The sequence below is a fragment of the Bidens hawaiensis genome, unplaced genomic scaffold, assembly GCF_021521415.1.
Source record: "Bidens hawaiensis isolate Kalapana, Puna unplaced genomic scaffold, B.hawaiensis_p1.1 tig00051483_1, whole genome shotgun sequence".
Classification (NCBI taxonomy): domain Eukaryota; kingdom Viridiplantae; phylum Streptophyta; class Magnoliopsida; order Asterales; family Asteraceae; genus Bidens; species Bidens hawaiensis.
In genome coordinates this window covers 1-8,338 of record NW_027499242.1, presented here as the reverse complement: position 1 = coordinate 8,338, position 8,338 = coordinate 1, and the positions used below count along the sequence as shown (strand labels likewise).

The 8,338-nt window shown below is 34.9% G+C and overlaps 1 pseudogene; it reads left to right on the top strand.

Annotated features, from left to right (window-relative positions):
* The first annotated feature begins 6,105 nt into the window (after positions 1-6,105).
* LOC143599097 (putative carboxylesterase 18 pseudogene) lies at positions 6,106-7,774 on the top strand (annotated as a pseudogene).
* Positions 7,775-8,338: the final 564 nt, after the last annotated feature.

Sequence of the window (8,338 nt, the reverse complement as noted above, 5' to 3'; positions counted from 1 at the left end):
CGCCTTAGCATTCAAGAATTTGCATATAATCATGTAAAGCATATAACACCAAATCGAGCATTTATTTAAGTAAACATATACAATAAGTGTTGTGGTTTAAGACTCAAGTACAAATCATTTGAAATAGATTAAGTATGCAATGCCACCCCCAAACCAAAATATGGAAAACGGGGGATGAAAAAGTACTCACGTTAACAAATAACTTGAAAGATAGTGTCGTGAATAATCAGAAAGATCGGTTTAACGAGCAAGACCTATATTAAACGGGTCTTGTGTTAGTAGGTAGTCTTGGAAGGGTTTAAAATAAAATACATAACAAATAAAGTAAATAAATAAAGTTTAGGATTTAAAATGTAAATATTTGAGAAATTAAAGAAACGAGTTTTGTAAAATACGTTTACTCGAAACCGGGTCTCGGTATTCTATTCATTATTTTTTTTCTTTTTTTTGTACTCAACCTATGTTAAGTAATAATGTGGGGTAAAATGCAATATTGCAAAACCCTTGGTTAAAAGAATACAAAAACGAGGTTTAAACGAGTGTTCGGGTTTGTCGGTTCGAGACTTGACAATTGACCAAGCTCAAAGTTAACTTCCCAAAATAATAAATGTTATGAAATAACTCCATAAAAATCAAAATAGACTTAACCAAGTATTTAGTTATATTGTGAAGAACCTTGACGTTCGTTAAGCGAGTATACGACTTTATCGGTCCGAACTTGTTATAAGATCAAGTTGGTTACCGACATGCCAAGTATGTTTAGAAACTAACTAAAATTGATTTAAAATATAACCTTGAAGAAAAATATGAGTTTTGGTGGCTAAAAACACACTTGTGTGTCTTAAGCGAGTGAACTCGGTTTAGTTTGGTTTTTTTGGTTCGTTCCTTGACTTGGAATAAGACCGAGGATGGTTACCACATATCTAATTACCATGGAACTTGTAAAATAGCTTATAAATAACAATACTCAAGTTTTACATTTAAAAAGTTAACAATAAAGCTTTTAAACAAAAGTTCGGTTTTTGGTTCGGTTCTCAACTTGGGATGAAACCGAGGTTAGTCACCATATACCCAATACCATGGAACTTGACAAATATGAACAATAAACTAAAATATGCAGAAGTTAAGCAAGTATAACAAGTTATATGGTTAGATTTGTTAAATATATAAATAAGGACTACAAAGTCCTCCATGTAACCTTGCCTTACTAGCCCAACATTTCAACCGGCCGAGACTGGAGAAATGAAAGACCGAAGTTAAAAAAGGAGTGTATATTATATATATGTTGTAACATCAAGCTTTAAGTATTGAGAAGTTAGTTAAAATGAAAGATTAGCTTATGAAGAACAACCTTAGAATTCAAGAATTTGAGAGAGAAATGAGGAAATGAGCAAGCACAAATGAAGAAGATGGGTGTGTATATATAGGGTAAGTTGAATGGGTGTTTCATAAAGGGTGTTGCATGAAATGGGTTGATTATAGACCCAAGAAAGCACAAACTACAAATGAGTCATTTAAGTCTCCATTTTGGTAGTTTTAGTCCTAGGAGTTCGTTTTGAGCGTTTTCGGGGCATTTTAAGAACCGAAAAGGGTGTTTTTTTTAGATCCCACAACTATAAAACAAATATGTAACATAAAATTCATCATTTTGATAATATCAAAAGGTTCGGGATACAAAACGGGTCGGGTTTACATTAAGAATACAAGTATAAAATAATCCAAAATTGACAAATGTCACATTATAGATCCTACACACGTACATGTCAGCATCACCCCTTTCAAACAAGGTCCAACCAAATAACTTAAGAGAAACCAAGATCTACAAAAGCATGTATAAGAAAAGTAAGAACTATGGACATGAACAAAAATCAAACTTATGACAAGAAATCAGCACCTACATGTATTTGTTACTCGAGTATAAGGCGTAAAATGTGTTAAGAACAATAGCAAACATGTTCATGCGTCATTAACCAAAGGTTAATGCTTATATACAAATAGAATGTGTGCAAAATAAACCTAAAAGGTACAAACTTCATGGAAATTCTACAGGTAGAATCTATAGCCCAGATTAACAAGGTAATAAAGTGGTCAATATTTAACTAAAAGATTTTGTTCTTGAGTCTAAAATATTCTAAGCTGAGTCTATTTTCCAACCCAACCGATTTCATACAATTTCGACAAGTTTTGATACCATAAAGTGTCTTTACAAAAATGCGATTGTCATTTGCTAACAGAATTTGAGTCTTACTCAAGGACCCATAACTCAGTCATATCAAGTCCAAATGACGTGATTATTTTTTGAAAAATGTACCTTTAGTTCTAGGTTTAAAATTTGTACTCAAACCCCTCGTGAAAATAAGTTTAGGTCAGTCAAATAAAGGTTTTATCACACACAATCCAGAAATTCCGCTATACAACCTTGGTGTACTAATAAATACATTTGGACCCCTTAACCACCTCCAAAAATTATGTATCCTAGTTTTCTGGATATCTAAGACACGTGAGAGTATGTGTTAGAAATTTCAAGTCAAAAACAAGTCGCTTGATACAAGAAAATTTGGTCACTTCACACCTCAAAATCTCTAAAGAATCAGTTAAGAATATAACAAAAAACAAAGTGTTATATACTAGTGCTAAGTCACCAAACCTTAATATAAAGCTTGTGTGAAAACTTATGGAATAATAATAGCAAACTTAATATATATAACGTTATATATATTGATCCAAAACTTAGACGTATGATAAAGTCATAAAACACATAAATGAATCACCAACGATTCATTGGGATACACGTTAACATTTAAAGCATACACCAACAAGTCTAACATATTGGATGGACGTTACAAAAGATCAACTTGTAAGTTGATATTGTATTATGAGATTCTAAGTAACCTTAACTGATTAGGTCAAGGTTAGGAGAAGTCCCACACTCGTTTTCGATATTCGCTAGCTATCTCATTTAGGAAACTCAGAGGTGAGTTTCACGGCTCCTATACTTTTAACGCTTTCTAAATTAGCGGAAAAGCATACAAATATTCGTTTTTATACGTTAATAAGAAACAAGACCCGACCCTTATGTGCATGAGTTATTGTTTGGATCTATGAATTCCCCATATCGTTTATTTATAACTATTAACTACGTATTAGCCTGAGATTCTGTGAATACTACTATTTGGCATGACACCCCGGGCCATGGTTAGTCGCTCAAACTACCGATCTGTATGGTCGAATGATTGGATAGTGTCTACTCGTTTGCTTATGGGGGGCGAAACAACTGTGTCTTGTTTGGTTATGCCTCATGTTCATATGAATCGTATTCTTTGCAAACTTACGATGGGTCAATCGTTACTTGTTTTTCTTATCATATACGTGAAATCATTTTCGTACTAAGAGGTTTTACAAACTTTTAAAGGCTAAAACATGTGAACTCACCAACATTACGCTGGCATTTTAAAGTATGTTTTTCAGGTACTTAAAACACAAGATCTCAAGCGGAAATCGTTGTAGGATAACATGCATGCAAGTGTTGGATACATCTTTTGTTGGATTTTATTTGTATAATCCAACGTGCTATGCCATATGGGAAAAAATCTTTGAAACCATGTCTCTTCGTAAATGTTTTGGTATTTTAACTTTGATCATGGGATGTAAGCTCTGACTTTTAAACTATGCATCCAATTTGTATATTTGTGTTTTCGATTATCATATGCTTTGAAAACCAACCCCTCATGATTCCACTGTGGCGGGGTGTGACAAATTCTGATGAGAAGGATTGCTGGCAGTTATTTTTTAATTTGAGTATAGGTAAAAGAGTGTTCTAATTCCCTTTTCTCATTAATCAATTGGTATAAATATATAAAAGGAGCCCAAGTATTTTGGGTGAAGATAAACATAATTCAAACTAATTATCAACGATTTACAATATATCACTTAAATATATAATCTATTAAAAAGTCCGTCATAGGGGAAGGGGCGTCTATATGGGTAGGGTGTATGGCTTTCAAACCACATGGTAACACCACCCCATCACATGTGGGTAAGGTGCATGGCTTCATTCTATGACAAAGGTTTGCCACACAAAATTGATTCATTGTTGACTATTGAAGAATTAAAATTAATTAATAAAGTTCTAGGGTACTCGTGGGTAAGTGTTGTCAGTAACTTTGTGATTTATGGGTAATTAACTGTAGAAATGATATGAGTGTGCATGATTGACTGGTGCATATGTAATACCCATGAGTGCCTCTTTCCCTCCCATAGTAAGCTTTTATCCCTGTTAGCCAAGCTTGATAAACATTATCTCGGGCTTCGTGTTCAAGTCAATATACCCCATGTGCCTTAACCCTTTCAGTCTCCCAAACACCGATCTCACAATCACATTAATATATTCATCCAAATTACAATGCTGACTATAACTTTTTTTTAAGGCTTAAAACGAAACGTAAATTTGATGGTCTATTTCTTTTTTATAAATGGTTGATACTTCGTATGAGGTAATCCAATGGCTAAAGGCCATCGCCAGCTGGCCCAGCCCAGTCATACGGAGCCCTTAAGCGCCTCCAAGTTATCTCTAGTTCCGGAAAAAACTCACATGCCTGAAGGCTCACATGTGGTAAAACCCAGATACCCCAGTCTTTTTTCATTGAGCTACCAATGTGCCCCACAAAGCGTTGTAAGTGAGAGTTGAACTTGAGTCTCCATTGAAAAACCCAAACTCCCTACCACTACACTACATTGAAAAGAACATTTGACAGTAAATAACTTATACATGATAAAATGTGCGGTATATATATATATATATATATATATATATATTTTCTAGATGAGAATCTTTAGAAAACTGTTTCATAATTATAAGATAAATAACTTATACATGATAAAATGTGTGGTAGACCCTGGAATTCGACGGCAAAGAACAATTCTTTGTTGGTTATAGATTAAAAAAATTAGAGCTAACAACCCTTTTGTTTTTTCCTTCTTGTGCTGTTTTGTTTACCAGACAAAACGTAGAAAGGGGTAGAAGACTCAAGTCCCGATCGATAAATAAACAAACTAAACGAATAATTCTTGTTTATTAATAAAAAAAATATTATTTAAAAACTGATTACAACTTTCAAATTCTAACTAGTTTGACTCTTGATAAATCCTAACTTGGTTGCATCTACATTACAATCTATAGTGTATAACCATAACTCAGTTTATATAGACTAACTTAACTTGTTAGTTAAGACAGTACCAAATATAAGAAAACCCTAATTACAACCTCATAAATCCATTACATATTAATGAATCTCGTGGTTCCAATAGGTCCAACTCGGTCACCTACACGTGACGGGCATGCATGCTAAGATGGAAATTACGTCCAACAAAGACATCACTATAAATGATAAATTAACTTAAGGGTGAAATAGGATCTTCTTAAAATAGAAAGTCGTAGAAAGCATAACAAACAGACTTCGATTGAACTCAAACTAGCAGCGTTGGAACTGTCTCGTCGAACTCTGTGATATTAGGTTTTAGGTGTTCGCTTTTCGATTTTAACTTGTAGATTTTAGGATTTTGTTCAAATCATTGTGTGTATTTTTTATCATTTTGTTTTTCGTTTATTTTCGTCATTGTTTCTATTTATTTTCTCGACATCGTGTTGTTACTCAGCATTGTATTATATTTTCATCAGTATTGTACTATATTTTGCGATTGATTGTGTCTTTGTATTCTTTCCATATTTGTATAGTTATTTTTGTTTTGATGGATGTATATTTTGGGTCATTCGCATGTGAAACAGTATCGGTTCACATATATATAAATGTATCCGGTGGCCGATTTAATACATTTATTATATTTCATATTATAGGTTTATTATGAGAGAGTTAATTAATTAAAAGAATATAAAGCATTATCTTTGTCCAGCTATGAAGTTTTTTATTTAATTAAACATATAATTAAGTAACACGAGATGCTAAGCATGCGATCATGCATAATAATAAAATATTTAAGTTTCATTAAATCAATTTACCATTTATGATTTGTGCTTTCAACTCATTTGTTCTAAACGTGTATATATGTGAAGCGTGGCTTTTATCAATTCAACACCACTTAATTTCTATGGAAGCTGCAGCAAAGACATCACTCGCCTTGCCCTTGAAAACACATTTTTTCCTTTCGGTGTTTTCCACCGTAACCTACGCATCTATACGAGATGACGACACCATCAACCGCCGTATTCTCAAACTTATAGAGCTCCGGGTTCCACCCGCGTCCAACCCGATCAATGGTGTCAAGTCATATGATGTCACCGTGGATCCAACTTGCAACCTGTGGTTCCGTGTATACGTCCCCACAGAACACGTAACAGAAGATCTCCCGGTGATTGTGTACTTTCACGGTGGTGGGTTCGCTTTCTTGTCCCCCGACATCGATTATTTCGACGCTATGTATCACCGAATAGCGAGAAAAGTGCCTGCCATTGTTGTTTCGGTTAATTACCGTCTTGCACCCGAGCACAGATACCCTGCGCAACATGAAGATGGCTTTGATGTGCTGAAGTTTCTCGACGATGAAGAGCATAGGTCAAAATCTTTACCCGAAAATGCAAATATTTCACGGTGCTTTCTCGCAGGTGATAGCGCTGGCGGAAACTTAGCTCATCATGTTACTCAAAGAGCCTGCGAGTCCGGTTTCCAACAACTCAAGGTACATCAGTGGACTGTGAAAAAACTTTCGCCGTAACCAGTAGCTTAACAGTGGCGAACAGAACCTCTGATTTTTTTCATAATAACATAATATTTTAAAGAAAAAACAAGAGTTGGATTAGTCGTAACTAGCACTGAAAAACCAGACTAAAGGGTTCTGGTTTTGCTATTATTTGTAAGGCTACGTGTAATGGGGGTTACAAAGTTGAGGTAATTTTTGGCACGTATCGCAACATTAGCAAACGAGCAATTTTTAATTTAGGGGTGTAATAGTATTATAGCCCCATTACATCTCTCTCTCTCTCTCACACACATATATATATATATTACACACACATATCAATATAATAATATTTTTCAAAAAAAACATACCAGACGACATATTCATAACCCCCCCACACACTTATAGCAGGGGGTACACTTGGCCTAAATAACTAGTAATTAAATTTTAATCTAATTTGTATATGTGTAACTAGATTTGTCAGTAGCGACTAGTGAAGAGAACCTTTCATTTTTTTTTTAAATAATCTAATTAATATTCTTTTAAGAAAAAACAAGAGCTGGACCCGTATAGGAGAAAACCAGACTAAAATGTTCTGGTTTCGCTACTGTTTGTATGTGAGTAAATTTTAATCCGATTTGTATGATTGTGAAGGTAATCGGTGTGTGTGGCGATTCTACCGTTTTTTGGCGGGGAAGAGCGAACAATATCGGAAAAAGAACTCCAAGGAAATAATATCTTGTCATTGCATCGAACAGATTGGTACTGGAAGGTGTTCATGCCGCCAGGTGAAGGCTACAACCGTGACCATCCAATCATCAACGTTAGCGGCCCACAGGCGGTGGACATTTCAAAATTTGATTTTCCGGCTACGTTAGTGGTTGTGACAGGGTTTGATGTTCTAAGGGACTGGCAAATAAGGTACTATGAGTGGTTGAAGAAGTCCGGCAAAGAAGCTTACTTGGTGGACTACCCAAACATGTGCCATAGTTTTTATGTCTTCCCCGAGTTGCCAGAATGCGAGGAGCTTGTATCCGAAGTCAAGGACTTCGTTAAAAAGGTGTTAAAGAAGGCAGCTAAAGTATGAAACTAATTACCCAAGATTATGGTCTGTATTCTGCAAGAAATTGGGTATATAAATTGTTCTTTTACCGTCAGTTATTGGAATTTATAAACGAAGAAGATGTGCTTTTTTTTTTTTTTTTTACTAATGATGGAAATGGTGCACCCCACCCACAAAGATAAATAGATAATCGACAATGGTAAGGTGGTTGAATATTACAATCTAATATATTAAAGTCTTAATAATTAAATGCTATGAGCATCTTCTTTATTATAATAAACTATTTATTAAAGTCTAATAATAATATATTAACAAGAAAAATGCTCGCCTCCATCTCCGGTTCAATCGCCAACCTACCACAAAAACAAGCCTCCAAGCCACAACGTAAACGGAGTTCTTCTGGTCAACTCACCACCCATCCTGCTATCATCTCCCCTTCCTCGTTCGCTCACTCGCAAAGCATCGTCTTCATCAGCAAAGACAACCCACATTCCACCTTCCTTCCCTTTCCCGACATAGTGAAGTGATGTTTACCATCGGGAATAGGGTGTCACATCACCCTTTCTTTTTCGTTCCCATTTT